This window comes from Gekko japonicus, unplaced genomic scaffold (genome assembly GCF_001447785.1).
Source record: "Gekko japonicus isolate JY-2015 unplaced genomic scaffold, Gekko_japonicus_V1.1 scaffold1122, whole genome shotgun sequence".
Taxonomy (NCBI): domain Eukaryota; kingdom Metazoa; phylum Chordata; class Lepidosauria; order Squamata; family Gekkonidae; genus Gekko; species Gekko japonicus.
Window position 1 is genome coordinate 547492 of NW_015166456.1, and position 5323 is coordinate 552814.

Genomic DNA, 5323 nt, shown 5'->3' on the forward strand with positions numbered 1-5323 from the left:
CTTCTGAGAGGTCGCCTCTTCGATGGCGGAATGCCGGAGAATTGAGGCGCCTCTCCATTCCGACAGTTCTCCGTGCTGAGAGACCGAATGGACTTAAGCAGCACTAACCAGGGCAAACGCAGGAGATCGAGTGTTTAAAACTGAAAGTAAACGAGGTCTGAGGACCGCTTATGAACGTGAGTCGTTTAAGTGTTGATTAAAGAGAAAAGAAAGCTCCCCACCCTAACTACGCAATAGAAGATTAGGCGAGCGGGGGAGGGACGCCTCCTGAGCACATGAACTTTTGAGCGAATGGGGGGGAGCAGAAAAATATGTGGTTAAAACTGTTAAGAAGTACTTACCAAGGAGTGTTTGAGCGTTTAAGCGCATATTCAGAGACTTTCAAAAAGTTTGCGAAAGTAAACAATCCGAGAAACATGGCAGGGAAGAGTCCGGAAAAGGAGAAACTTTTGAAAGTGAAAGAAATTGAGAGCCCAAAACCGGAAGGAACCAACGAGCTGGCAAAGACTTTGGCAGAATCCATGTGCCCCCTAATGGACCAGCTGAATAACTTCAAGGAACAGATGACCAAAGTGACTCAATGTATCACAGCTCAGCAAAACCAGATAAACGAGAGCCTGAAAATGATGAATCAAACAGCTGAGAAGGTGAAAGAAGTGAATGCCACTGCACAAAAGGTGAAGAAGAAAGTGAAACAACTGGAAAAGAAGCAAGTCTCCACAGAAGATCAGCTGCTGCAATTACAAATGAAAAAGGCTAATATGATCCTTCGCTTCCAGAGCATGCCAGAGACTAAGGGTGAGAATCTAAAGGAAACAAAGAGTAAAATACTGGCCCCAGTGACAGAGGTGATGGCGGAACAGTTGATAAGCGATATGGATGTGGCCTATAGGTCATATTCAGGATATATAAAGAAAAATAATCTGCCTGGGGAAATTGTCGTAAAATTCTTGAAGAGGCATGTGAGAGATGAAATCCTGAAAGCAGTATCTGGAGTACCCCTGAAACCCACGCCAATGTCAGAACCCACAGCCAACAATGGAGTACACGCTTTCAGGAAAGGTAATACTTTTATTGAAGAGCTATAGATGCGTTAACATAGTCACTGTTAAGAATGGCAGTTGCCCCTTGGACATAATAAGATATAGGGTATTCGTATGCACCCCCCCCCCACTGCGCTGGCCAATTAGGCACCCTCCCACGCCCGGGAAAAAGCTATCAAATGGTTTCTAGCCAAAGCTGGGAACTCGCCTTCTCCCAGGGCTCCCTGGAAAAAAGCAGACAACACAACTCCCACCTGCACATCATTACAGATAAGCATTTCAGCACGAAGCACAGAAAGGAATGCAATAGCAATTACACTGACTCTGCCTGACCATTCCAACCCCCATGGCAGCATAGCTGACAGCCAGACCGCTGGCGTAGTTCCGTGCGAAGACGGGATCACCAGGGGAAAGCCCTCCGGAGGTGTCTTGACTCACTGGAGACTGGCGTAACTCAGGGACCAGGTCCAGGTGAAGGTGGCCCAGCCGTGTTGTGGGGTGGCAGCCCATAAAGAGTTCAGTGGGGCTGCGGCCTATGGATGTGCTCGGGTTCATTCAGTGGCCGAACAGGAAGACGTCTAGCTGGCGGTTCCAGTCCCTGTGGGTGAGCCTCCAGAGGGCGTCCTTGGTGGTACCATTCTCTCAGGCTAGCCATTGGTCACCAGGTGGAAAGGTGCGAACCACACATGACGGATCAGGTTCTGCTCCAAGAACTCCTGGAACTCCCTGGAGGTGAAGGCCGTGCCATTGTCTGTTACTACCATGTCAGGCAGGCCGTGTGCTAAAGATGTGCCTCTGAGCCCGGATAGCTGCCCAGGACAAGGTGGAAGTGATTGGCACGACTTTCAACCATTTAGTGTAAGAGTCCGCAAGGATAAAGAATATTTGTCCCGGGAATGGACCGGCGAAGTCCAAATGTAGTCAGGCCCATGGTCTGTGTGTGTGCGTATGGACTCCCACTGGTGCACTGGGGCCTTCGGAGGTTCGGGGCATGTCTCCTGGCATGCCTTGCAATGCTGGATCCAGGCCTCTATTTCACTGTCCATCCCTGGCCACCATACGTAGCTTCTGGCCAGTGCCTTCATTTTCACGATCCCGGGGTGGGACTCGTGCAGGGCTTCCAATACTCCTTTCCTTGGTGGAGGAGGCACGACCACCCGACTTCCCCATAGTAGGCACCCCTTGTGCATGGAGACTTCATCTTTACGGGATGTGAATGCAGTGAATTCGGGGTCCACCTGACCGATTGGCCATCCCCTCCCCACCCAGTAAATACGGGGGAGAGGAGACAGTCCCTGGCATTGTGGCAGGTTACGTCCACGGTGTGCAGAGGCCGGTCCGGCAGGCCTTCCATCAACAAAATTTGGTGTGCCGGGGCTGGGTCCGGTTCAACGGAGTCGAGCGGAAGGTGGCTCAGAGCATCTGCATGGCCCATGGACTTCCCCGGCCTGTATTGGAGGGCATATTGGTACCCTCCCAGAAAGATGGACTAGCAGAGGACCCGAGGTGACAGTATCTACGGTGTTTGTCAGTTGGGGGCAAGAAGGCCGAGCAGGGGCTCGTGGTCAGTAGCGATGGTGAAGGGGTGGCCATACAGGTAGTTGTTGAACTTCTTCACCCTGGCCACTATTGCAAGGGCCTCTTTGTTGTTCTGGGCATAGTTCCGTTCCGCCAACGACAAGGTCCTGGAGTAGTAGGCGACCGGCACCTCCCGCCTGTCTGGCAACTGATGGCCGAGGATGGCGCCGATGCCATAGGGAGAAGCATTGCACGCCAAAATGACCGGCAACGTCAAGTCGAAGTGGGTGAGGACATTGTTTGATGTAAGAAACTCCTTTACTGCTTGGAATACGGTGGCCTGCCATCGGCCCCATACCCAGGGAGTCTTCTTGTTGAACAGGCAGTGGAGAGATTCTGCAAGGGTGGCTTTATGGGGCAGAAAGGAGTGGTAAAAATTCAGAAGCCCCAAGAATGCCTGCAGCTCAGCCTTGGACATGGGGGCCGGGGCATTCTTGATGGCCTTGTCAGGTGCAGGGTGGATGACATCCACATCTATGGAGAAACTGAGGACACTTCTCCCGCTTCACTTTCAGGCTGGTGGAGTCAAATTGCTGCAGTACGGTGCGTAGACGGGTGGTGAAGTCCTCCACTGAGGGGGCAGCGATCAAAACATCATTGAAAAGAGGTTGTACCCCAGAAATTCCTTTCAAAAGATTGTCCATCAGATTCTGAAAGATTCCCAGAGCCACGCTCACCCCAAACTGCAACTGCTTGACCCAGAATGCCCCCCCGGTACATGACAATGGTTTGGGCCTCTGCGGTCGACTCGTCCACCGGGAATCGCTGATACGCTTGGGCCAAGTATAGTTTGGTGCAGTGGTTAAGCGCGCAGACTCTAATCTGGGAGAACCGGGTTTGATTCCCCACTCCTCCACTTGCACCTGCTGATGTGACCTTGGGTCAGTCACAAGCTCTGGCACAGCTGTCCTTGAAAAAGAGCAGTTTCTGTCAGAGCTCTCTCAGCCCCACCTACCTCACAGGGTGTCTGTTGTGGGGAGGGGAAGGGAAAGGAGTTTGTAAGCCGCTCTGAGACTCCAAGTGAAGGGCGGGGGATAAATCCAATCTCTTCTCTTCTTCTTCTTCTTCTTCTTCTTCTTTTCCGAAGACCTTGGCCCTGCTAATGCTGCAACTACATGGCTGACAACTGGCACCGGATATGTGTGGTCCGCCAGCACCTTATTGATAGTACATTTATAATCCACACAGATGTGAACGTCCCCATTCAGCTTTATCGGGGTTATGATTGGGGTTTCCCATGTGGCGTGGGGGACTGGTTCTAACACACCTTGCACCACTAAATGGTCCACTTCCACCTCGATTTTGGGTTTGAGTGCGAAGGGAACTCTCTGACCCTTGATGCGGATGGGGCACACCTCGGGGTTAAGTTGGAGCAAAACCGGGGAACCCGTGTACCAGCCAAGCGTACCATCGAAGACGGCCGGAAATTCATCACACATGCGGCTGAAGTCTGCGGACCTTATGTGGTGCACCGCTGTTACTCGGAACCCCAAGGGCGCAAACCAAGATAGTCCCAGTAAGCTGGTGAGCCACCCTTCCACCACCACCAAGTCCAAGTGTCCCTCAAAGTGTCAGTACTTCACATGGAATTTGCCCCACCCCTTAATGGCCACCTCGTTCTTCTGAAAGTCTCTGTGGGTGAAGCCGGCGGGCCTCAGACGGGGACCCCTTTGTGGGCAGAGCCTCCTGAGAGTCTCCTCTGATATTATGGAAATGGAGGGCCCTGTGTCCAGTTCCATTATGCAGGGGTTCCCCTTGATCAACACAGTCACTTTAATTTCGTCAGGGGTGTCCCGAGGCAAATTCAGTACCTGGTGTTGGTGGACAGCCATTGTGTGTAGATCCTCAATCTCCTCATGGGCGGTGGTGCATTTCCTGGTCCCTTTAGAGTGGCAAGCACGTGCGATGTGGCCAGACTTTCTGCAGGCCCTGCAGCTCGCGTCACGGAAATGGCAGGAACGATGCTCGTGGGCCTCACCACAACTGGTACAGGGACGCGATACGGTGTCCTTAGCTGGTGCTTTCATTGGCCAAGAACTGCGGCGAGTCGGGTGGTGAACTTGGCGGCCTTTGTCCTCACTGAACGCCTCTGATGCCTGAGGAATGGCAGCTTGGTGCACGGTGGGGGCTTGACAGTCCCGCTGCGATTTCTCTACTGCGGTGGCCTTACGGAGCACCTTCACCAGCGTGAGTTCCTCCAGCCTGATTAGCTTGCTGCATTTTGGCTCTCGGAGACCCATTGTGAACCAGTCTAGGAAGGACTCGTCCAGGCTCGCAAACTCACAGTTGAGGGCCAGCCAGCACAGGTCGGCCACAAAGTCGGTGGCCATCTTGTTTGGCAGTTGTTGGCACATGAAGAAGTACACACAGCGTGTCATCTTGGTGGGCTTTGGCGCAAAATGATCTGTGAGCGCCTTTAGGAGGGCTTCGTACGTGGAGGCCTCCAGGGTGACAGGCACGACAAGCCTCTGGACTAGCCACAGGGTGGAGATTCCACAGGGACTGAGCAGTGGAGCCTTCTTTTTGCCTGTGTCGGTGATGCCCTGGAACAATATGTAGTATTTCCGATGTTCTACCCAGGTTTCCCACAGCTCTGGGTGCAAGGGATCGAACTCCGGCAGATGTCCTGGAGCAGCAGCCATGGTAGCGATGATCCCGGTAGCGATGCGGTGTGCGAGGTTCAGAAGCTCGGGGCGCGATGC